General features: G+C 46.6%; 1 long non-coding RNA gene across 2 annotated transcripts in view; it reads left to right on the plus strand.

The window, feature by feature from the left end:
• Nucleotides 1-25,748, plus strand: part of LOC308565303 — a 143,460-nt gene that overhangs the window by 38,467 nt on the left and 79,245 nt on the right. The window contains exon 3 of one of the 2 annotated variants that reach the window (XR_014000026.1): nucleotides 4,819-7,404. The exons of the other annotated variant lie outside the window; for it this stretch is intronic. This is a non-coding gene — a long non-coding RNA (uncharacterized lncRNA). Of the gene's footprint in view, nucleotides 1-4,818; nucleotides 7,405-25,748 lie in introns of those variants that run through there. 2 annotated transcript variants of the gene reach the window in all.

A 25,748-nucleotide genomic window follows, 5' to 3' on the forward strand; every position in this document is an offset into this window, starting at 1 on the left:
AGGGGACAAGCAAGTGCAGACCTACCATATACCTGTGAGGAGAACAGCACTATCTGTGAGCTTCCCTCATGACAGGCACATCTTGGAGGAAGGGAGCTACTCCCAGGTACATATTATTATCTCAATGTCACAGATAAGAAAACAGACTTAGAGAGTTTAAGAAGTAGCTCAAGGTCACTTAGCTGGTAAGAGGCAGCGAGGCACTGTAATTTAGGCCAGTCCGACTTAAAACATGCTCTTTGTACCGCATTCTCCTCTTAGGAGCATCTGCAACATTTCCAAAAGGAAGTCCAGGTTTGGGACTGTATTGGAAAAAAACCAAACCTTTCCCCTTCCATGTTCTCTTTTATTGCTCACACAAGACACTTCATTTCTGGTTAGCACATGTGTGGGTTTTTTCCCTCCACATCAAACAATTCTCTGTGACACTAGCCTGGTGTCCCACAATTGTACTCAATTCTGACACTATCTACCTGAAGGTGGTGTCATACCCCACGGGGTAAGGGCTCAGTCCCACCAAACTGCCTCCTACTTCAGATGCCAGTCGCAAGTAGTAGGTCTCCAGGCTACTCACAACTTCTGTCCAACTTGGCTACAAGTCGGAGATTGTCATGACCTCCTCCCCCTTGGATTTGATTATTTGCTAGAACAGCTCACAGAACTCAGGGGAACACTTACTTACATGTATCAGCTTATTAAAGGATTTGATAAAGGATACAGATGGACAGCCAGATGAAGAGATACGTAGGGCGAGGTCTGGGAGGGCCCCCAGTGTAGGAGCTTCTGGCCCTGTGGAGTTGGGGTTCAACACCCTCCTGGGACGTGAGCGTGTTCACCAGCCTGGGAGCTCCCTGAACACCCTACTACCGGGATTTTTATGGAGGCTTCATCTGTAGGTATGATCGATTATTAACTCCATTTAAACCGCTTCTCCTTTCTCCAGAGAATGGGGGGCGAGATAGGGCTGAAAATTCCAAGCTTCTGTTCATGGCTTCATCCTTCTGGCAACTATCCGTCATTGGCTGTGGTGGGGTCAAAGCCTGTCCCTTAAGCGTCGCCGTGGGCTGGGGACTGTGATGCTGTAACTGATCAGGTCTGAAGTAATGGCCATCTCTGGAATTCGGGATGTGTCTCCTCTCCCTTTGCACATGGACTTCATGAGCGTGAGGGAAGGTGGGAGTGGGTCCAGACAGGAAAATCAGGGTGCAGTTGCCAGAAGAAAGTTAAACGCAGGCTGCATCGTGAAAACAACTGATACCCAGTACAAACAGTACTTTTAAGTCACCCCCCTCCCTTTTTACCCCTTAGAATAGTTTACAGTATAAACATGTTTTCATGTTATAAAAGCTTAACTCATAAGTTTACTGTAAGAATAAGGAAAAGTGTTCTTTAGGAGATAAACATTTATCCAATAATTACTATGAAACAGGAAAACTTTCCATTTTTTCTTAGCTGTCAGAAAGCTTAAGGCCATATTAGTGTTCATTTACAGAGATGTCTCTTCCAAAACTCTTTTTTTAAACTTTTAAAATTTATTTTCCATCACCATTTATCCCCTCTGTGCCCTCCTCAACCTCCACCCTCCCTCCCCACCCCGCAGTCACACACTGTTGTCCAGGACCCTGAGTTCTCTCTTTTTTTTTCTTTTTTGCTCAATCCCTCCAGCCCCTCCCACCCCTGCAGCTGTCTGCTTGCTGTCTAACTAAGGGTCTGTCTCTATTTTGCTTGGTAGTTTAGTGTGTTCATTAAATTCTACATATGAATGAAATCATATGATACTTGTACAGTTATTTATCTTGTAACCTTTTATCGCTTAGCAATATATTGGGAATATTTTTAGATATTACTATACAGGACTTTGAATGACTGCTTAGTATTCCTCCAGTGGATGTACCACAATTTACTTACGCATGTTCCTACACTTATGCCTATTTACATAAATATACTATAGCAATGGACATCTTTGTGCATAGGCGCAGTTAATTCCACAGGATAAATTTTAGAAGTGGATTCATTCCCAGGAAGGCAGTAAGCAGCATCGCCCTATCCACTTTTTTCACAGATGGTGGAGAAATAAAAGAAGTATCAGCAGTGTATTGCTACTTTTTACACCAAGCTACAGTTGTATACATTTTGCAGTTTCCTGGGAAAGGTCACTTGGTTGACAGTCGCGCTGTCCTTGGAAAGTCATTTGGCAGTTCCGATTTCCCATCTGCTTTCTCATCTAATGGGCGAAGGGCATGTTTTTTCCCAGACGACTATTGCTGTCCTATTTTGGAGTCATATCAGGCCACTAATGCCACATGCCCAATGTTTAGAGGCAGCACCCTACCAAAGCTGGGGAGATACTCAGGATACAAGTCAGAGCAGACTTCCTGAAGGAGGCAGGGCTTGAGGTAGGAATTGTGTTTGGGTGACATCAAGCAGGCAGGGGATGAGCGGATTGTATGCACTTTGTACAGGCAAAGACCATTTGGGGCACCTTGCCATAAACCAGTGCAGTATGAAACCATCGGTACACAAATGAGCAAAACTAGTTAAACTGAAAACCTCTCACTCCCCAACATTCATAATGCCATTTCCCAATCTTTTAACCAACAGGAGTTTCCCCTATTAAGAGGCCTCTGTTTAGGGTCTTATCAATATCAGGGATGTACGTTCTCTGGGGCAGCCTGACCTACATTCTTTTTATTAAGAAATGAGACAGCTATTTTAGGAGATCACGAGCTAAGATAAGTCAAAGGGATAGTCTTTGTTTACTTTTATTCTCTGTGAAAGGCATTGCCAAGTGACATTCAGATTTTGCAGCTCTTTACCGAAGACGGGGCTGCTCTGGAAGTTTGAGTAGTCTAGCACTCGCTAGCGGGGAACGGCCCACTTGGTCTTAGTGAGTGAAGACAGAAGTCATTTGCCTGCAGCTCTTGGCCAAGTCCTGTGAGCACTAGCAAGATCCTTTGGTTACCTCCCTTGGGGAGAAATTAGTGTGTCCCTCCGCTTGAGGTGGGCAGTTCCAGTGGGCAGGCTTTCTCTATCCTTAACAAGAACACTTAAGAATGTAATTTCTGGGCACAGAGAAATTATTACAGAAATCTTGCACCCACTTCATGTTCCATTTGTTGCAAAACATATACTAGCTTCTGGAAGGGTGCACACAGACTTGCTGTGACATAAGCACAGGGTTAGTCTCCATTGCCTGTTCCCACTAGTTTCTCCTGAGGAAGGGGAAAGTATCGCTAACTGTTAGGGAGCATTTGGGTCCACTAAACAGAACTCATCCAGCGCCTTCTGGCCCTTTTATGTATCAGGTGAAGGCAGTAACTGAAAAAACAGCAAATGCCTTCACTTGAGTTGGAATGGCTCCATAAATATTGCTACTAGTGAGTCACTCAAGGGTGTAGCCAAAAAGCAATTCCAGACAGGTGGTAAGGAGAGGTTTTGAATGACTTCCCTGTTTGAAGTTCCCCTGGGATAAATATCTAGCATGGAATCAACAGCATGGCACTTGGCCCTGTGCTCTGGACTTTTGCAAGATCTGGATTTCAAGAGCCAACTTGGTCCAACCCTGAAGCTCCTGGTAAAGATGGCACCTGGACGTAAAACATGAACACACGTGGGCAGCACACTAAGCAGCCTCCAAAACACATCCTTGTTCATCGTCGAAGTCCTCGATGCTAAGGGCGGGACCCCTGTGCTGTTTATTTCTGCCCCAGCACCTTGCCCACAGTAGTTACCAACATCTGCTGGATGCACGAACAGATGGATCAATGAGGTGAAGCTAGGACCAGGCCCGGCTGCCTGCAGTCCTGCCCCAGGGTCTTCCTTCATGCATGGGTGTGCCGCGCTGTACCTCAGCGATGGAAGGTGACATCTCAGAGGCCGCTGCAGGGCGGAGGCTACGAGCTAGCGATCTGGAGTTAGACACATCCAGGCACTAATCCTAGCTCTGTCACTTGTTGGTTGTGTGACCTCAGATCGGTTACTTGATCTTTGAGCCTCTGTATCCTTATACATAAAATGGATATAATAAAATCTTTCTTATTTGATTATCAGGAGAATAAAATAAGAGAATGCCTATAAAATGTTTAGCTAAGTCCCTGGTACACAGTAAGAGCTCAACAAATGGGCCCATCTGAGATTCTGCGCCTCTGAAGATGCAATGCTGTAGGCGCAGAGCGGTAGCTGGGGAGGAGCAGCTCACATCACTGTTTCTAGAGGGGGCGGCATCATGGATTCTGGTCCCTGCAGTGTCAGGATTATTGCGTCAGGTGTGTGGGCCATGAATCATGAGTAAACCTTCTGAGGTCACACATATGGAGATGAGGTCAAGGCCAGGTGCATGATAAAGTCACACAGATCCAGAAGCAGATCTGCTGATTCTCATTATAAGAGTGATGGTTGATTTCATAGAAGATGAGGGACGGAAGGGAGCTTCAGCTGGGTCTAGTCTGGTCACATTTGAATGGGCTTCCTATCAACCAGGGCATGCTTCTGCTCAGCAAGGATGGACCCTCCTTGCCAAGTGTTTTTATGGAGCCATCATAAATGTTAAATTTGATTCCAGCAAGATGCACCACTGGGCAAATTTTATTGTGAGTTCTACATGCCAGGAACTTCTACAGTCTGTCATCTAGAAAGCCCCAGAACACCGAGACAGGAGCCAAGCTTTGCCCTGTAAGCCACATGGGTGGTAATTCAGTTAGTGAAATTGTAATTGCTCAGAAATGACTGGTGGTGCTGTAGGTGATTACTGAATTATACCTTTGGCAATCAGTCATTCACTCAACAAAAATGTATTTCCCTTCTTTGCTTTCCTTGTAGGTGAAGCCGTGTCAGTGAGAGACCACGTATTGGGGCCCACAGTGTGCCAGGAGCATGGCATGCATCTGTGCAGGTGTTTCCATCCTGTTTGCCTCCATATACAAAGAGTCTTGGCATATGAATCCCAGGAGGTTTGGCAACTCTTTAATATTCCCCGGAGCTACCTCTGACAGCAGTGAGGTTACCTAAATTCCAGCATAGAGGCTGGATTCAAATGCTGAGCATGAGCACTTGAGAGAAGATACACATTGTAGCTGTTTTTCAGCATTTTTGTGCACTAACTAATTCTCACTCTCAGAAAATGGAATATTTAGATATCTGTCACTGGAGGAGCCAGGGGTTTTAGGAACAGACTTGTTTTACATTTAAACGCTACTGAAAAGTTCTTTTCCTGTAGTATATAAGTATGGCCACTCAGTGGAGTTCCCAGTAATAAACACACTTTGAAATCAAATCCAGGTACCCCTGGTGTATGGAGCACAAGTCTCCAGAGCTGCTCTTCCTCCAAGGAGTCAGCATGATGTGATGAAGGCTGGGCTCTGAACTGGAGGTGGGGATATTGGGCTTCAAAATTCTGGCCCTGGCCCTTACCTGCCAGGTGACTTGACTCTGTGTGGGCTGCTGCTTCTTTGTCCATAGAATAAGGGGCAGTCCCTAGAGTTACTCCCAGTTCCAGCATTCTAGGGGGCTAAGTTAGCTTGGAGGGTCATTCAGAATTCTGGAAACCACATAATCACTGTTCAAACCTGTGTATCCTTGGTAACTCTGAGCAGGGTCACAGACATTGGCACTGGATAGTGAAATCTCAGGGCTATGGAATTCCATCAGGCTCAAAGTCTTTAAAGCAACTTAATTTTCACTAGTTTATAATGTAAAATCCTTTGATGGGTGATTTCATCATGTTGGTGGATAATGACTTTTATTAAGCTAATGCTTTTTGAAATCTACAGGCATACCTCAAGGATATTGCGGGTTTGGTGCCAGACCTCCACAATAAAGTGAATATTGGAATAATCACACAGGTTTTTTGGTTTCCCAGTGCATATAAAAGTTGTGTTTACACTGTATTGCAGTCTATTAAGTATAGTCAATGGCATTATGTCTAAAACAACAACAATGTACATACCTTTTAAAAATACTTTATTGCTAAAAAATGCTCACCAGCACCTGAGCCTTCAGGGAGTCATAACCTTTTTGCAGGTGGAGTGTCTTACATTCAATATCTGCGAAGTGCAATAGAGTGAAGCACAGTGCCGTGGGGTGTGCCTGTGCTTGCAAACTCTACTCTGCTGCTATTTTTCATTATTATTGGTAAAAAATAAAAGCATCAACTGTGTATTCTATGCTCATGATGTACAAAGCACTTTTTATACTGTGCTAAGCATTTCCTCATTAGACCTTCCCAATAACTTTATTATTGTCCCCATTTTACACATGATAAAACTAAGGCTCAGAGTGCTTCAGAGGCTTTTCCAAGGTCACATCATTAGTATGGATGCACTGCAATTTAATCTGGCTCACTCTGCGTCTGTGCTCTTCTCTTATGGCTAGAAATTCTAGTGTTTTGTATCACATATGACCAGCATCATAATAATCAACACACTTGCTGTCAGCTGTGAGAAGGCAGCAGAGGAGAAATTGAATATAGTCCTTGGCGTTAAGATCTTTAAATCGAAGTAGAAGACAGAGCATGTCTGTCGACGGTAAACAGCATAAAGTAATGAATGGTATTGATCGTTAGAAGCGGAGGGGCTCAGAGGCAGCAAAAATCTTTGAAGATTCTGAAAAAGTTTATGGACAAATTGGGACTTCATTTGGATCCTAAAGAATAAAGGCTGGAAAAATCTGAGGAGAGCAGAGAGAAGAGGAAAGATACCAGAGGTAGGGAGAAGGGTAGGAGCAAAGACTTGGAGACGGGGTATAATTGGTATGTTTCAAGAACATTGGGTAGGTGTGGCTGCTTGACACTAGCAGAGGGTTTGGGGAGCAAGAGATTCATTCGGGAAGGAGGCTTGGGCCTTGGCCACCAGGTGAGGACTCAATCTCTTCTGTGAAGACAGTTCTCTTAAGCAGGTACACATATACTGGCTGGGTCTAAAGCAAGAATGAATGACTTTTGTAGATATATTAAATTTTTTCCTGCATAAAAATAGTGCCTCAGACAAATCAAAAGAGACTGCACACACTATTTCTTGCCTGGATTGCCTTTGTGCTCTTTGGCTGCCAGAGGAACTCCTGTTCATCCTCCAAAGGCCAACCAGGCTTTGCCTTCTCTTTGAAACCTTCCCAGCTCACTTTGTCCGCTTACATCCCACCCCTCAACAGAGTTTACTTGGTAGCTCTATTTACTGATAGTGCCTATATCAGTAGGAAGCAGTAATTTGGAGTCAATTAGGCAATTTAGAAATTCTAGATACACTACTTGTTAACTGTGCAATTGTTATTTAACTGAGCCTCAGTTTTCTCATTCATAAAATGGGGATAATAATTCCTTTTGAGCAGATGGGATTGAAATAAAATAACGTATGTAAAATTCTTAGACCAGTTTATGGCATTTAATATGTGCTCAATAAATGGTTCCTTTTATAATTATCCATTTCTATGATGTCATTTATCATATTGTGTTTGCTGCTTACTTGTTTTTCTCTCTCACCAGCGCCTGGAGCACAGGGGCAACATTTTATTTATCTCTGGTACGCAGTACCTGGGACACACATCAGGCTGTCAGCTAAGTGCTTACTGAGGAAAGGAACCAGCGAACCCCTTGAAGGATTGAGGGTACCAGCTCTGAAATCTCTACCGGTCCCAGGCAGCTGGTTCTTCATACCCACTTGCTAAGGCCCTCAGGGCCCCACCGTCACCACGAAGCCTGCTTGGACTCTCTGTCAGCTTCTGCCCGGGACAAACACTTCTGCAGGCAGCTCCTCAGCCGGCAGAGAGGCAGGAGGCAGGAACAGAAATGAATTCCCCGCAGATCTGGGCCTTCTCCTGAATGCTCGCTGCCCACCAGACTGGAGTGCGCACCCCCTGGGCCTCAGTGAGCCAGTTAGGCCCCCGAAGTCCGGAGGGAGGACCTGTGACACTGGAGCTAACCCGGGGCTAAAAGATGCCCCTGCTTAGGAACCGTTCTGCAGCCCCGCTGTTAAGTCAGCACAACACCGCAGGGCGGGTGCCCTTGGATGTGGAGGCCCCTCCGCCTCTCACTTGGGTGGCTTCCAAATGTGATGGGGCCCCTTGGGCTCCCGCTCCAGGAGTTCTGCAGTTTGTCTGAGGCAGCAGAGGGGAGGGTGGGGGCCGGGACCCAGGCCAGATTGGCAAGGAGCTGGGAGGCAGAGCCGTGGGGACGGTAGGGGGAGAACAGTCCCTCCGGGCCTGGGGCAGCCCCTGGAGGGAGGCGGGCCGGGTGGATTGAGGTGAGCAGGCAGTAATGAGACTGGGAGAAAGGGGCCCGGGGAGCGCCCGGAGCTGGAGGGAGGGCCCAGAGGGTGCAGGGAGAGGGAGCCGGCGGCCAACTGACCGCCTTTGGGGCGTGTGGGAGAGGCCAGGGAGGAAGCGGTGCTGGATTTAGGGGGGGGGGGGGGGCTGAAGGGGAGGAGAGCAGAGGAGGAAGGGAAAGGGGGAGAGGGGGAGAGAAGAGGGCAGCACTCACAGATCAACAGAGAGGGAGACAGAGACTTACAGAGATACCCACAGACCAGAGAGAGAGAGACACACACAGAGATCAGGAGGGAGGGGGAGAGATACCCACAGACCAGAGAGAGAGAGAGAGAGAGACACACAGAGATCAGGAGGGAGGGAGGGAGGGAAGGAGAGAGAGACACAGAGATCAGGAGGGAGGAAGGGAGAGAGAGACACAGAGATTGAGAGGGAGGGAGAGACACACACACACACACACACACACACACACAGATCAAGAGGGAGGGAGAGAGAGAGAGGCCCGCCCCGCAGGCAGAGAGGGAATGGGGTGGGGAAGGGAGAGAGAAGAAAGAAGATGGGGGGGGTGGAGAAGGGGAGAAAGAGAAAAGGGAGGGCAGGGGGCCGAGAGAAAGAAAGAGGGAGGAAAACCTAGAGAAAAGTGAGAAAGAGATGAAGGAAGAAGGGAAGGGGTGGGGTGGAGGAAACAGGTTACAGGGGTGGGAGCGAGAAGGGGGGCAGGTTAGAGAGACCGTGCCAGGGGAAGGAGGGGAGCTGGGAGGGAGCGGCTTGGCGGGAAGCCCCCGGAAGGAGGAAGGAGGAGACTTGGGGGGAGGCAAATCTGGCTGTTGAGAGAGGTCCCGCTCTGATGTTACCAAATAAAAAGGTTCAACAAACTGGGAAAGCGCAGCCCTTGGTCCTCCTGTGGCCCAGTTAATGCTGGGGGGCTGTGCCTGGGGCTCCACATACTTCCTGGAAGCCCCAGGCTGCCCCCTCCTGCCCCAGGAGAGGAGATGGCAATGGGGAGGACCGGGAGACAGCAGAGGAAGAGGGCAGATTTGTTGCCTGGGCCCTAGCTGAGGGTCACAGGAGGAGGTGGTGTTTGTTAATTTTTTTGTTTATTTGACAGATATTTACTAAGCAGCTGCAATGGCCCAGGTTCCAGGGCCACATAAACGTAGCTGCAGCCTCGCATCATGAGCAGTCTAGTGGGGGATCCAGGCAAAGCTCACAGCCCAGCAGTGTGACAATGGGCCGGTTACTTAACTGCTCTGTGCCTCAGTTGCCTTATCTAAAATGGAGTTTATTAGGAGACTGACTCTATAGGGTTGTTTTGAGGATTAAATGAAATAATCTATAGAAAGTGCTAGCCCGGCCCCTGACACAAAACAGTACTCCAACAGGGCTCACCTAGTGCTGAGCTGGGTCTGGGAGGAGAAGGCGTTGCCAAGTGGGAGCAGAAGGGCAGAGGCCCCAGAGGCCCTGAGAAGGGCAGACTGGGACTGTGCAGTTAGTGAGAGGGACGGGCATGTGGCTTACCTGCAGCAGCATCACCCTGGGGAAGGGACTTGCTAATTATGTGTTCAGGTTCTTGGGCCCCTCCTCAGGCCAACTAGATCTGGGTCCCTGAGCAGGGCCTAGGAATCTGTATTTTAATTGTTCCGATGCACCCTTTCCCTCCACTCAGCTTTCTAATGGAGCCAGCCCTGCTTTAGTGTCACTACCTGTAGGCTGATCCTCCTTCAAAGGACATCTCCTCCGTGAACCTTCTCTGAGGGTTCAGGCAGAATTAATGGCTCACCTCTCCATTCCCACTGCACTACGAACATCCTTATATTCCAGCACTTAGGAAGCTATCAGAGTTGACATACGTGTCTGTCTCTTCCTATGCCTGTCCCCTACACAAAGATGAGCCCTTGAGGACAGAAGCAGGGCCTGATTTATCTTTTTGCCTCTGGCCCAACACATAGGGGATCTCATGAAGACTTGTTCACCAAATGGCTACCTGGCTCCTGGGAAGATGTCAGTGAGACAGAATCCCCTTGCATGCTCTTCTGGGGGGGGGGGGGGTGACTCTGGGTTTTCCCCTCTGTTTTCTTTTGTTCATTGGGGCTTACTTGGTAGCAAGATGATTTCCTGTAGAAAGAAATTTCTGAGCAGAGTACACAGTGATCTCAGGCAGATATACGTCACGTTTTCTTTGGATGAATCTTGAGTACCTTGTGCGGTAATCTGTTCTGGAAAGAATCCTAAGCTTGTTCCCACATTTCTGAGCACGTTGTGTTTTGGATGAATGTGGTGGTGGGTAATTGCTTTACTTCTTTGCAGGTGAGGAAGGTGGGGCTTGCAGCAACTGGGAGGAGCTGGGACATGCAGCTTGGTAGTAACTCTGAAGAGTGGGGACAGTGAGATCTGGCCTGGAATCCTATTTGCCAGACCCACGGTCCTGGCCTCTGAAGCCTAGGCTGTCTTATTTTATGTTTTTTCAGCTATGAGTCAACTCACAGTTTTGCAGTTTTGGGGATCTCATCCAAGAGAGGTGTTCACCTGGCATCAGTTGTGATGGTTCCAGAGGGATGTACTTAAAAATGACAATGATGCTAATATTAGGGCTATGGCCAGGCCCGGTGTTTAGTGGCTTCTTACACATTGCTGTTTAATCCTCATAACAATACTATATGGTAAGTAATATTCTTCTCTCCCCATATTTGACAGATTGGAAAACTGAGACACAGAAGGGTTGAAAAGCATGCTTAAGATCACACAGCTAGTAAGCAGCAGAGCTGGGATTTGAACCCCTGCCTGTGTCACTCCAGAAACGGAGCTCTTAACCACATGCCTCCCAAACAATTTAATGCATTTTCATCCCATTTCATTGCCCTAACATTTGTTGAGGGTCTTCTGTTGACTATCATTGAAGAGGATGATTACAAAACTCCAATGAGCATGGAAAATGCGGATGATCAGATTTCCATGGAAAAGAAAGGGATCCTCGCTGGAGTGGGTGCCGTGGTCGTCATTGTCAGAAAAGATTTAGGAGTAGAAACAAATGAAAAGAATCCTGTTAGCATAATTGTGGGTGAACGTTAGTTCCATTTTTATTCTCAAAAATATTCTTAATGTCATTGTTTCGGAGTTTTTACAAAAACATCACTCCATACAGAACAACAGAAGCCTCCTGGCTTGGTGTGTCATATTAGGTATGGCCGCATGGTGTCCCTCCAGCTCAGGCTAAACCGTCTCTGCCTGGCTGAGCCGCAGGGCAAGGGCTACTTGGTGCTGAGAGGACCGTAGGCCATCCAGCCAGCTTCTAGCTGCAGGCACTGGAAGGGCGCTGTGGCGTGCGGGGCAGAGGGGACAGTGGAGCATTTCTCAGGTCAGAGGATGGCGATTTGTTTGCTTCCAAGGGTCTCAAAGGAAAGTTCTGACACTGGAGTTTCAGGGAACAGGAAGGTTTTAGATTTGCAGAGTAGGAGGGCCGGATCCCAGGGAGTCAGGTGACTTGAGGGAGGGCAGGAAGGAAGCTAGAGTGGGGGCTGAGAAACAGGAGGGGCCGGAGTGTTTGTAGGAGGGACTAAGGGGCCGCGATGTGGTTGGAAGGAGGGATTGGAAGGAGATTTGCTCTGAAGCTGTGTTTGCACAACAAGCATACAATGTCACACATCAGTAAGGAAAAAAAGTTGTCTGAAGAGGCCCTTTCCCCAGTATTTTACTTTAGTTTTCTTGCCAGTCTGGCTCTAAACGCCTGGGCAACTGTTATTTTTTGGTTTGATGGCATTTAACCCTTTTAGTCGCATTTGGGTTTTCTGTGGGGCAGTGGTTCTCAAACTGGTGTGCATCATGGTCACCTGGGGGATCTGTTAAAGCAGAGTTTCTGATTCAGCAGGTCTGGGGCCCAACCTGGGAATGTGCATGTCTAAAAACTTCTCAGATGATGCTGATGCCTCTGGAGACTACACTTTGAGGACCACCACTGTAAAGGAATGACTTTTCTCACATGGTCTGCCATCGCACCCTCTATTTTAAAAGCCAAATGCTATATTCCAGACCCTTCCACTGGTGCTTAGGTATAGCCAGGGGGTGGACTGTGATCTCAGCGCAGCCAATAGGGCTAATTTTTTTCAGCATCTGGAGTTAATGTCGCAGAGCAAGGTTGGCTTGGTGGGAGGTTGTAGGGGCAACAGCAGCCTCCTGCTGGTCGGGCTCAGTATCAGTGTGTTGCCTGGATTTCTGGGGGTTGGGCCACCAGCAGTCCTACTTGGAAAAAGAGGCCTCCTGGTTACTGATTTTCTTGTTTCTAGACATGAAGTAGTGCCTTTGGTGCTCTAAAGGCTGCAGGGAGTTTTAACTGTCAACTTGAGGAATTTTAAGATCGCTTCTGGGTCCTGTCCTGTAGACAATACTCATTTCACCCATTTCATCCAGAGCCTCATTTTTACAGAAGAGCAAGGGAATAATATATATTTGGTGCGTATTGTGTGGGGGACACTATGGTAACCGCTTTTACTAATTACATACATCGTCTATCTTATTCCTCACCACAACCCTGGGAATCAGGTACTGTAATTTTCCCATTTCACAGGCGAAGATACAACGACTTATTTTGGTTACATAATTTGACCAGCATTTCAAAGCTGACAATGACAGGGTTAGGATGCAAGTCCAGTCGTCCTTTCCTTCCTTCCATAGCTTTTGTGCAGCAAAACCAAAGCCAAGAGAACACTGGCTGCTGAGTGATTCTGCAGAGTTCAGACCCTGTTCTCTGACTACACCGCCTTTTACCAACAGATGGGGTGTGATGAAGATTGGTTGGAAGTGAGGAGAGCAGGAGTGCCCTCTCTTGAGGACTGGAGGAACAGGTCCACCTGTGCCCAGTGCAGCGTCTGCCCTCCAGCCCTGCCGGGACTCAGCCCACCCAACCCAGGGACAAGGAGACCTCTGGGGACCTTGCCCACCAGTGGGTGGGTCTGGAATTGCTACTCGGGGCCTGATATTTCACATGCCCGGGGAGGCCCTGAGACTTCAGAGCCCACCAAGTCAAAGGATCTCTTCCCTCGCCACGTGGCTTGTCCTTCATCACTGAGCTCCTCCTGTTCTCCGCCCCTCCTCTCCCCTTTCCTTCATTCAGTCAGCATTCGCCCCATCAGATTCTTTGCTTGGTGTGGATGGTCCAGGCTGGGCTGGGAGACTGCTGAGGTATGAATCAGCCCACATGGTTGGGTCCTGATTCTCTGCCTAGTCCTCTTGGGGATCCTTACTTAGAGATTTGGCCCTGTCCCCTCAATCCCCAGCCCTCAGCAGAGCCTTACTGAATGGCTTATTGCTGGTTGCTGAATTTCACACGGCTGACCCACAGGACTCTGTGGCCTTTGGATATGGTTCTGGATGGCCCTGCTGCCCCTTGCAGGCCTCTGTAGCTGTGTGTTGTTCCAGTCTCTGTCCTGATGGGCCACAGATTCTTTTCCTTCCTTCTGGAGGGGAAGCTGTTTAAGCTTTCGTGCAGCCAAACGAAAGCCAAGAGAACACGGTTGCTGAGTGTTTCTGCAGAGTGAACGGATCCAACTCTTCCGTAATACAGACATTTTGCGCTGCAGTTTGCTCTCACCAGCACGATTTCTTATCTGTGTGTAAAGGGATGTCTGTGTAGGTGTCCAGATATTCTGTATGAATACAAAGCACCAGCTCCTGGGAAGAGAGGAGCAGTAGCTTCTTTATTATCTCAATGCAGAATCTGCGTATTAAAACACACTGTCCCCAGGGGGTGCTTTCATACTCTGATGAGCCTTCCCGAAGGTCTCAGTGGACACCCACTAAATGGCCATATATTAATGAATTGGGAATTTGGATGTGGAGCTGACTTCAGACATATGTGCCCACTCTATGGTCACTGTCAGATACCAAAAGTCTCTTTAGACTTGTCAGATGAGGAAACCAAGGCTCTGAGAGGAGAGGGAGACTAGGTTTGTATTCCCAGGGCCTGACTGCAGCTTTGGCACAATTCCCTGGCTCAGGAAGCCATTGAACAGGGTGAGCATTCACGCACGGCCCGGCCCACTCAACAGAAACTGCCAACTCTCAGCCATGGTGAGCCAGTGTGTTCTGTTCTTGAAGGACCAGCAGACAGGATGTCCCCTTGCTTCGCCTTCCAAATCCAACCCAGGAGAATAGACTGGGAAATATATGCTTATCTTTTGAGGTAAAGAACTGCAGTTGCTCATTAGTTATTGCCTCAGGCAGTGGTGGAGGAATGAATGAAAGGGGTCTGCTGTGGGTTGAATTGTGGCCCCCCCAAGATATGTTGAAGTCCACAGGTCCCAGAACCTGTGTATGTGACCTTATTTGGAAACAGGGTCTTCGCAGACACAGTCAAGTTGAGATCATTAGGGTGGGCCTAGTCCACTATGACTGGTGTCCTTATAAGAAAAGGAAGCCACCATGTGAAGACAGACACACGGTGAGAGCGCCACACGATGGCAGAGGCAGAGGTTGGAGTAACGCAGTTGTGAGCCAAATTATGCCATCACCGGTGACGCGCTGGTCATTCTCACACTGTTTCTGAGGTCGCTGTCTTTCCTCTTAACCTCTTACCATCTTGTTTCTCTGCTCAAATAACTGTTGCGCTGGGGTGGGAGAAGTCCCATTCCCCGACCAATATTTATTATTTTCTATTATGCTCTCACACAAATGGCCTTATTCTCATTTTATAAAATGACACAGCCAACATTTCAACCTTTATTTTACTCTTTCTTCACTGTTAGGCTCGAGGGCTACGTTCTCCACAAAGCCTTTGGGGATTCTATTCTCCTTTCCTTGTGCAGAGCCAGTGTCCCCATTGGAGAGTCATACCTCTGTGGTTTGCATTCGTTATATGGTATTAAAATGCTCTGTCTCTGCATCTTTCTCTCTGAGAGCCTCTGGAGGTAGGCACTGGGTCTGATTTATTTAGATAGCCTCAGTTCCTAACATAAAGTAGGTGCTCAGTAAACATTTGATGAACTAAAGTCTGACAGCCCATAGCTCTATGATTCTGCATAATATCTGTTGCAGGCTTGTAGAGATTTCGCAATGCCTAGAACTGAGGAAGAAAGGCCAGTATTTTTCCAGAGCTTTTGGCCTTGCTCAGAGGGTTTATGGATTATTTTAAGCCTATAAGGAGGAGGATACTTTGCATTTTTCATTAATAATTAGGATGGATTTTATATCCATGCCCCATCTCATACATTAGCTCGAGAATGTTGGCTCTTTAGTATAACAAGGAACATTAGAAACTAGTCCAGCCTTCATGGGGCTGAGTAGGTGTGTCCTTCTGTTTCCATTTAAGCTCTGATTGCGGTCATTACCCACTGGCGGTTTCCTGCCTCTTCCAGGCCCAGACTCAGGGGGCCATTCTGCATGTGTTCCCTGTCACGCAGGTCCGACCTGAGCTGCAGTAAAACGACCTGATTGCACTCAAACTGTGTATGGAGCAGCTGGGGACATACCAGTCAGGAGCTGCAGGCTGCTGCTGAGGTTGAGGATGGGGGATATTTCACAAGGGCTCCCATCCTGCTCTTGGAGGCCTCTGGCTCTGAGAAATGATGGCTCCAGAGGTGCTCCCTGGTCCTTTCCCCCTCCCTTACTCCTTCAGCAGTTACACTGAAGTGCTGACCATCTGTAGGAACGTGATCATAGCTGCCTTCCCTCTCTGGCTCCTCCTCGCGTTGCCTGAGCCCAGCCCTGCACTGCTGGGAGGAGCAGAGGTGATTCTGCCCTGGGAGTCAGGCCGCTGTGCCCCACGTCGGCCCGGCTCCTGCCCGGGCTCCGCATCAGCTCACTGGCCCCTATCCCTTGCCTCCATGCAGTTCAGAATGTTTTCCCTGGTTCCGACCCCCTTCCCACAGCCCCCTCGCCTGCTTCACTTAACAGGCACCAACTGCCGACTGTGGCCACCAATCTTGGGTCTCAGCTGTGGGACTTGAGTCATCCTCTGCACGCACGTGCTTGCCCACGGGAGGCAGATGGCATTGCAGCCGCCGAAGAGCCATTTCACATGTGCTCACAAAGCACCCCCTGGTTCCACACAGGAAATGGGCTCCATAAAACCTTTGTTCATCCAGTGTACCAGGGACCAGAACAAAAGGGCTTAGAATTAACCGTGATTGGACCATCCAATTCTTTGCCTAAAAAAGTGCAGAAAAGCCAGTTGTCTGGGCAATCAGGATGGCTCCAAAATGAGCAATGCTGTAGTTCAAATAAACCGCTTGATAGGAAATGAGCATTGTCCGTGCAGAGAGAAGCCTTAATGAGGGAGAGTCACCAGCCAGTCACACTATCCTTGGCAACCACCTTGGGAACCTATTGCAAACTGAGGAGGAGGGTTAGGGATGGTGATAGTTGTTGCCGCTTTTTTTTTTTTTAAGTTTTTATTGATTTTTAGAAAGAGGGGAAAGGAGAGGGAGAGAGATAGAAGCACGTTCCCTGAGCGGGAACTGAACTGACAACCTTTTGGTGCACGGGACGACACTCACCCAACTGAGCCACTCCTGCCAGGCAATAGTTGTTGCCACTTTAAGGTTTAATTTTGCAAGAGCCACTGGCTGTTTCCTCCAGGAATCCATATGCCATATGGGCACTTGCCACAAGGTGAATTTAGGGCCTAGATATGGTTACTGAATTAGATGTTTTCTTGGATGTTTTAATGGAGAGAGAACACCTGGGATGTGATCCAATGTAGCATTACCTAACATTTGCTGCATGTCAGAATAACAAGAGGAGTTTTAAAAAATTCCCATGACTATGCTGCAGCTAGACCAATTAAATCTGAACATTTGGGGAGTGGGACCTAAGTAGGCATCAGTACTTTTAAAAAACTTCCAGGCAATTGGAAGCACTGGTGTAGCCACTTACACTTTCTTCTTTGAAATCCTGTATTAAAGTGATTAAATTGCTACTAAATATATGCAAAATGATAATTCAGAATTAACATTTAAATATATTTAACCACCTAGGTACCATGTAGAAATTCTCTTGTGCTAATAAGAATCTATTGATTATTGCTCTCTATAATCCTGGTTTTCTTTATTGTGCTTTAAGGAAAAATCCTAAACTTTCTCTCACTTTTACTCTCAGTGCTAAAATGTCCTAGGCCATTTCTGAGAAACTGGCGAAGTGCTGAAAGCTGGGAAGGAAATTCTGCCTTTGGAGCAGAGGTCAAATTTGAAATGAATGCTCAGAATAAAAACAATTTTTTTTTTAGTTGAAAGATAGAAAAGGTGGTAACAGATATGAAAACTCAAAGACTAAGAAGTGGATCAGAAACTGTTATAAAAAGTATACAAAAAACGTTTTGCTAATTTAAAAAATCCTGACATTAGGGATTAAGCAAAGGGGATGGCACGAAACCAGTTTACATATCATTCAGAGTCCTATTTAACTTACTCTTTTCTGCACCAAGGCTACCAAATGAAGACAGTTTATAAGACAGTTAAAAGAACTCTCTTACAGAAGCAGCTGGTAACTGTGGCTGGTTGCTAGGTGTTGCTAGGGCAACTTAGCTGGGAGTCTGGCAGTGAAGTAATTAAGCAGGATATATAAATTACCTCAGCTGGTTTTTCCCAGAATAGGCAGTTCCCTGCACAAAAGGAGGCAACTAGATTCCCTCTTTTCTTCTAAAGACAAACAGATGGGGAGCCTTCTGAGGGCGCATAGAAACATGTTATGTTAGGACTGGTGAGCTCTTCTTTATGTCCCATGGACCAGCTGGGGCTGGCCAGGGTGAGAAAAGGGATGCTCAAGGGTGGATATGGGCAGATGCCAGCAAGGGCAGAACATGACTGGGTCCTAGGAAGGGGTTGGGAGTCAGGGCAAGAGCCAGAAGGTAAGACTGGAGCAGACAGAAACCAGGGAAGAATGGGCACAAAAGCAGGAAAAACCCAAAACTAGCCATAGGAAACCGGACCACCCACACCAGGTTGGGGAATCACCAGAACTTACAATGAGATGGGATGAAGTAACTACATAGGGCCACAAAGGGATCCTAGCTTTGTGTTATGTTATCAGCTCTTCTGCTCTTAGTCTTAAAACCAACGTTTATTGAGTAAGGTATCGGGGCCAGTATTAAGAGGTTACAAAGATTTAATGTAACCCTATTTAAGGTAGGTAGAATTACGCTCCCATTTTATGGGAGGAACCCAAGGATTATCTTGTCTGAGGTCAATCAGCTTGTCAACAGTGGTTCTGGCACCAAACCCATTCCTGTCTATTTCCAAAACAGGAAACTTTAACCACTGTGCTAATTTGTAGTTACTCCACTTTTGGAGGTTTCCATGTCCAGCTTGATTTGAAAGCACTGAGGGACCTTTGACACTACCTGTTCTGACCGGGCCTGGCCTAGGACCCGTCACGGACCAGGGTCTGCAGGTGTGAGCACCAGTGTGGCCAGCTGCAGGTTTCCGGGAGAATTCCAATGTACAAGGTGTTAGGCAGGGGGCCAAGAGCATGAAACAGCTGATGAAAGAGGCTGCAGAATGTGGCCAGTTCTGTGAGAGGTGAGACAGTGCTTGGGGGATGCACAGAGGGAGGAAGGAGTGAGTAATGCGTGGCTGGAGGCATGCGCTTGGCACTGTCCTCCAATTGCTCTTTTCCCTTCTTCAGCAGGCTGCGCAGCTGCCAGAGAGTTGGCTGGCTTGTTGAAGGCCCAGGCAAGCTCCTGATCTCATGCTCGCTTTGCAGTGGCTCTGGAGTCTTGCTGTGGAGGTGGTAGTCATCTTGACTTTTGAATATTTGGGAGAAAAATATTTCCCCCCATAAATATGATGATGAGAGTCAAGAGAAGTCAGAGTGTGTATTAATTACCTATTGCTGCAAGTAGATGATCCCAAACTTTTGTAGCTTCAAACAACAAACATTTATTATCTCACACGGTTTCTGAGAGCCAGGGATTCAGGATCAGCTTAGCTTGGTGGTTCTGATTTAGGGTCTCTCATGAGGTTGCAGTCATGATGTCAGCCTGGGCTGTGGTCTCATCTGAAGGCTCATCTAGGGCTGGAGATTCACTTCCAGGATGGTTCACTTTTGTGGCTGTTGGCAGTGAGGCTGTTTCTCTTTATGGAACTGTATGAGTGGCCTTTTGCCATGGCAACTGGTTTTCCCCAGAGTGATTGGAGAGAGCGAGAGAGCAAAGCATTTTTTGACCTCGCCTCAGAAGTTATCCAGCGTCACTCCTGCCTGTTCTCTCTGTTAGCGGTGAATCACTAAGTGCACGGGGAGGATTAATTTACACCTCTTGAATGGAGGAGTCTCAGAAAATTTGGAACATATTTTTGGAAACCACCACACAGTGTAAACAAAGATCTGGCTGAAAAAAATTACATGGCCAAATGCAGCAGCAGGGAGTGCGCAAAGCTCCTCCAGGATGGCTGCTGGTGCTAGGCAACCTACTCCGGTTCCGCACGTGGGGGGAGCGTGCTTGTGCTCGTCTCTGGTGCCGCTACCATCCAGATGACAATGGTTCATTCCCTTTTCTCTTTGTCTGGAGAAAGATCTCATTCGATGCAAGCCAAGCTGTTTATGGATCTTTCTATCTATTCATCCATTCATAGGGGACCCGGGGCATGATAACAGCTATTCAGATTGTGGAGTTAATTAGATGGAAAAATGTACACATCAGCTATCTCCATTTCAACTGAGAAATCTGGCCGAGGTACATAATTTGCTTCAATGTCATCTGTGTCAGGAGTTTGAAAGGGTGGCAATATATCACTGTGTTAGACAAAGGGCGTGGGATAAAAGGAGAAGGAACTATTCATGGTAACGTGGGTTTCAGGATATTAATAAGTGCAAATATTTGCTTCTCTATGGAAGCATTAAAGCTCCCTTCTAATTTCTTGGTTGTCATGCCCAAAGTTATCTGCTTTTTACTACTGACATTGAAGTAGAATATTAGCTCATCTTTTGGCTCTGAAATGTAGCTTTTACAATGGGAAAGTGCAACAAACAATCTCAATGCTGATGTGACTCAGGGAGTCTATAATGAAGAGAAATGACGGAAAGCCCAGTGTGATGTTAAATAGACTGCAGGGGGAGATCTCCTAGTCGTCCACTTTGAAACTGCCTCTTTCCCTTCCTTCTTTTCTCTCTTCCTCCATGGTAGAGTAAATGAGCCTGTTGAGTAGGTAGGTACTGGTGACCCTGTCTTCCTAGCATGGGGAGTCACTGGTCTGGCCTTGGTGCGCCTTGATCCTCAGGCAGTCTCAGCAGCGCCTTGGCATACAGCCCTGACATCTCTCATGTGGAAGATGACATTGCCGAGGAAGTCAGACTGCTTCCCAAGTGGAAGAGGTGATGCAGGCTCCCTGTGGCAGGGACAGGAGAACTGTCCAAAATTTCTGGTGACTTACAGTGAGCAGGACATGCTCAGGGAGGACAAATTTCATGTGAGCAACTGTGTGCTATGTAGATTCCACTCAGTGGAGAGGGGGTAGAACTTCAAGCACATATTTTTCTTAGGTCACAACTATTCCACAAAAGAGACAATAGACACCTGCTTCCTCGCCTCTCCTCTTTCCCTCATGCACCCCATCAGAGGGGAAACATAAGTTTACATTGTGGGTGAGCATTAGTTTAGAAAACAAATCCTTGGGTAGTGAGATGGTTCACTGTAGATATCCAGAGGAGCATCCATTGCCCCTCAGAGGAGAACTGCCAGCATCAGAGGACCGCACCCCACCTTTACCCTCCCAAGGGAGTCAGTGGCCTCTGCATAAACCTGACAAGAGAGGGAGCCATGAGCCTACATTACTTCTCTCTGATTTCTAAAAGCCAGGTCATCAGAGATAATGGATGTGAAAATGCTTTTACATAGCGGGATCTCGATCAGCATTCGCTGAACGAATGAATGAACAATCACTGAGGTGGTGCAGAAGTCCAGCAGTGTGGTTGTAGCTATTTATTCCATCGTGAAAGCGTGAAATAGCCTGGGTTCTTTCAGAGAGCACCATCCTGTTCTCTCAGTTCCCACTCCAAAACCAGGGAAACCTTTTTTTATTTTTTTTTTATTTTTTAAGTTGTTATTTTTGTCAGAGTTATAAATGATCATAGTTTAAAGACACAGCTGCTTCTACAAGGTTTGCTAAGACAAAGGGCAATCTCCAGTCACTTCCTCCATCTCCTCTCCACAGAGGCAAATATTTTCACGTTTTCCAGGTACATTTTGGTCCTTACCAAACAACACAAACAATACAAACAATACAAACAATATTTTTGTACTGCTCCTTCTTGATTTTTAAAAATTATTTTATAGGCATCATGTATTGACTTCTCACTATGGAAAATACAGATTAAGCTATTTAGCTCCCTTTCTTTCTCTTGTCCCACCAAACACATGCACCCTTCCCTCTTCCCATCCCCCAGAATAATTATAATTTTGCTTCAATCCAAATTCAGGGTTTTTATGACCATGTATGCTATTCAGGTCTTTATAGTAAACTTTGATCACTTTTCCTTTTCTGAACAGTCTTTCGTTTTCCCTGGAGTTAATTGCCTTTTGTTTGTTTGTGTTGGATAGTCCTTGTACTTACACCAGTTCAACCCCAACTCTCCAAAGGTCGTCTACATTTCTTTCCATTCACATCAGATGTCCTATCAGTTCCTCCTCTAGAAGGAGTTTTTCCGTGGCCTCTGAACTGCTGGTGGTCGGCTGCCCTCCCTGGATGGTTCGGCTGTTGTCCTGAGACCTCCCGTCAGCAGCAATGAGGGAATTTCTTTCACCTCCCTCTTGCGTGGGGTCTCCCTCTTTTCTGTATTCCGTTCTTTCTCTTTTTTGGTTTATACTCTAATTTGAGTGGAGCACATCATCAGTAGCTTTCTGAGAAGGGGGGTGGGATATAAATTTTTTTGAGACCTTGCCCATCTGTATCCTTTTTCCCTCCGAAGTTTGAAAGCATTATTCCATTGCCTTTTAGCTTCAGGTTATTTTTAAGAATTTATATATAAGTTCTATTTATTATTTATTATTGAGGCATTTATTTATTAGCTTATTACTTCTAACTATGAAAAGTTAGTTATTTTTGAGAACTTGGAAACCTAATTCTGTGTGTGCAAACTATTTCTTGCTCCACCCCCGGAAACTTGTAGCCCCTTGTGTTTGTCCCCTGTGTTTTGAAATTTCACATTGATGTGCCCTGGTGTGGGTATTTTTATCTATTTCTCTGGGCACTCAGAGGCCCTTTTTATCTGGAAACTCATGGCTTACAAATCTGGAAAGCCTTGAATTGGTTTTAGAAAGATTTCTGTTGATGAAATTCCTATTACTCAGATGTTGGGCCCACTAAACTGGTGCTTTATCTTATCTTGTTTTCTCCCTTTTTCATCTTTCTGGGAGATTCCCTAACCCTTCAACCCTCCTGTGGAGTTTCTCACATCTGACCTCATATTTTGAATTCCCCAGAGCTCTGCCTTGTTCTCGGAATGTCCACGCCCCTATTCTTGTTTCAAGGGTGTAATGTACTCTTTCCATATCTGAGGTTGTTGATGTTATTTTAATGTTACCCTCCATGGATGGCCCGCTGCCTTCAGGTCGCTCCCCTGTCCCTGTGCTTCTCTTGGCCTCTGTCCTTCATGCTGGGAACTCCTGAGGTGTCTGGTAATCCCCAGATATCTGCTCATGTTTAGGAATGGGGACTGTAGGTGGAGTGTGTCAACTGGGAACTTTTCTGAGGGTAATCCAGCTGTGCCATTTGTTGGAGACAACCACAATGTCTGTTTTTAAATATCCTTCCTCCTGAACCAGCCAGAGGCCTCTTCCTACTCTTCCACTCTCCTGCCTGGAAGGCAGAGGCCTGGGGGCTGATGTCTAGGAGCTCAGTGCTGGAAGTAAGACAGAGCCTGAATATTTCATATGTTGTGGTCACTTTTTTCAAAATGGTACCTTGGCCTTCAGCTGGCTCCGTTGTTCCTCAGTCCAGACACCCTCTGTGATACCCTCTCCAGAGAAGAAACCTCCAGTCTTCTCTAGACTGGGACAGGACGGTCCCCTGGGGGCACAGAGTTGGGGAAAGGATCTAGGGTTCTAGCTGCTTCTTAAATAATTCTCAGCCTATCTAACTTGTTTCATCCCTCTCACCCCCAACCCAGGGGCATCAGTGCTAGTAATTCCTATGTCCCTTTAATACTGTGTTAATTCTGTTTTCTCCACTGTCAATTTAGGATTTAGCTTCCTCAGCTCTGCCAAGTCAGTGATCACTCATACAGCTGCTCACACATTGCACCAACGTTTGTTGTTATGGTCTCTTATCTATTTTTTCTGTCCTTGTGGTTCTTGTTTCTCACAAGGCCTCTGACCCTGGGCTGCAGACCATGCTCTCCCATAGATGCCCTCCCTCTTTTCACTGACCCTGCCCTCCAGTGTCACAATAGTGAGATCTGGGCCAGGCCAGAACATACTTAACTCTTTTAAAGAGGGAATTTCTCTTAATCACAGCAGGACTGTCCACACAAGTAATCAAGAACCAGCTCAGAGATTAAACAGAGGAAGAAGAGATAACTTCTGCCAGGGGATTCCGGGAGGCCATCTTGGAAGAGGTGGCATTTGAGCCAGGAGTTGAGCAGGTCATTCATACTTCAGCTCAATTGAATTCAAATTAATATGTTTTGTATATGAGCAGGCATTAGGTTAGGGTAAGAAGTTACTGAAGCACAGGGGTTTAAATAAAGGTTTCCAAAATAAATAAATACATAAATAAATAAATAGTTCCAGACAACATCTGGATTTGAATCCTGTATCCTCAATTATTGATAGTAATTTGTTTAGATTCTATAATGTTCACCTCAATTTATAAAATGGAATTACTAATAGTACCTTTCTCAGGAATGTTGGAAGGATTAATTAAATGCAAGTGTATATATAAAGTAATTAAGGAATCATAACATAGTACGTATAGATAGTGGCTTGGTACACAAACTGTGCCAGAAAGCCTGGCTTTGAGTCTGGGCTCTGCTAGTGAACTTGGGTAAGTTACTTAACCCTCTGTCCCTTAATTTACTTGTCTGTAAATTATGTATTATAATGTATTATAGGGATTAAATGACATAATATGTATAAAGAAGTTAACATAGTTCTTGGACATAGACAAGAGTAATACTTGTTAAGAGGAGTATAAAACATTCGGAGCACAACCCCTGAGCCAGGCTGCTGGTTGCAAATTCCATGTCTGCCACTCACAGCCAAGTGTCCTTTTTAAAATCCCTTAAACTTTCTTCGTTTTCTTTAAAATAATTTTTTTTTAAATTTATTGATTTGAGAGAGAGAGGAAGAGAGCGAAACACTGATTTGTCGTTCCACTCATCCATGCACTCATTGGGAGATTCTTGTATGTGTCCTGATCGGGGATGGAACCCGTGACCTTGGCGCATCATGCTCTAACCAGCTGAGCTACCTGGCCAGGGGACTTTCTTTGTTTTCTTGACTATACAGTAGACATTGTATAGGGCTGTTGAGAGAATAAAAATGAGTTAACATATGTAAAGCAGCACCTACAAGTGTTGGCTTATTACTACTATGCCAGGTTCAGCCGTTTTTCATTCATTTGCTTTTCCCCTACTGCATTCTACCCATGGGAGATTTTGTCTCCAGTGTGCCTCGCAGGTCACAGAGCTAGGATGTTCTGGAGGCATGAATTGAACCCAGCCCCTTGGCTTCAAAGTCTAAGACCTAGGGTTAGGTTTATCACAGGCTACTTCCTCCTCTTGTGGGAAAACTGAGGAAGAGGAGTGACCTCTGCGACCACCCTTGGAGGAGGTGGCAGTTTAGCCAGGTCCTGTTGCTCATAATCTATTCTTTCCACATCTGTATCAGGAGGAGGCCTGGAGGCACCAGCTTCCACCGAAGGCAGGGCCTGCTGGACCCTCCCGAGGTGATGGGGAGGGAAGCTAGGCTCTTCTGAGACGGTCACCTGGCAGACTCTGGCCATGACAGATATGTAGCTCAGAGCCCAAATTGAAGGCCGTGAGGACAGGAGGCTGCAGTCATCACTCAATAGCTTGATAAGTGGATATTTCTATAATGACAAATTGCAGCTGTTTCTCTTGTCATCAGTATAAAACCATTCTGAGGCTGTGATTTCCCAGGAGAGGCCGTGGCTGTTTTCCAGTTAAGACTTTGGAGATGTTCGGTGGAGGCGACGCGGGGCATGGCTGAGTGGAGCTGCGTTTCTGTTCTGCTGGCTGCTGGGTGCTCAGCCCTGGCGTTTTATGCAGAGAGCTCAGCCTCCTGTCACAATATCATCACTGCTAATTCTGCACAAGTGTCATGTTGAGACGGGCTTGGGGCCTTGCAATTTGTTATTTGGCTCTGACCTCTACCGTTTTTTAATTTGACCAAAGGATACTGTAAGACATAAAAATCAATGGAAAGTCCAGTCTTTCTCAGCTGGAAATAATCTTGAAGAATAATCTTGGAAATGTTCTCAAGCCCCTGGCCTGTTACCTGAGCCCTAAGGTTCAGATCGGGGTAAGAAAGCTCCAAAATGTCTGCTTTGACC

The sequence above is a fragment of the Miniopterus schreibersii genome, assembly GCF_964146895.1.
Source record: "Miniopterus schreibersii genome assembly, chromosome: 12".
NCBI classification, from domain to species: domain Eukaryota; kingdom Metazoa; phylum Chordata; class Mammalia; order Chiroptera; family Miniopteridae; genus Miniopterus; species Miniopterus schreibersii.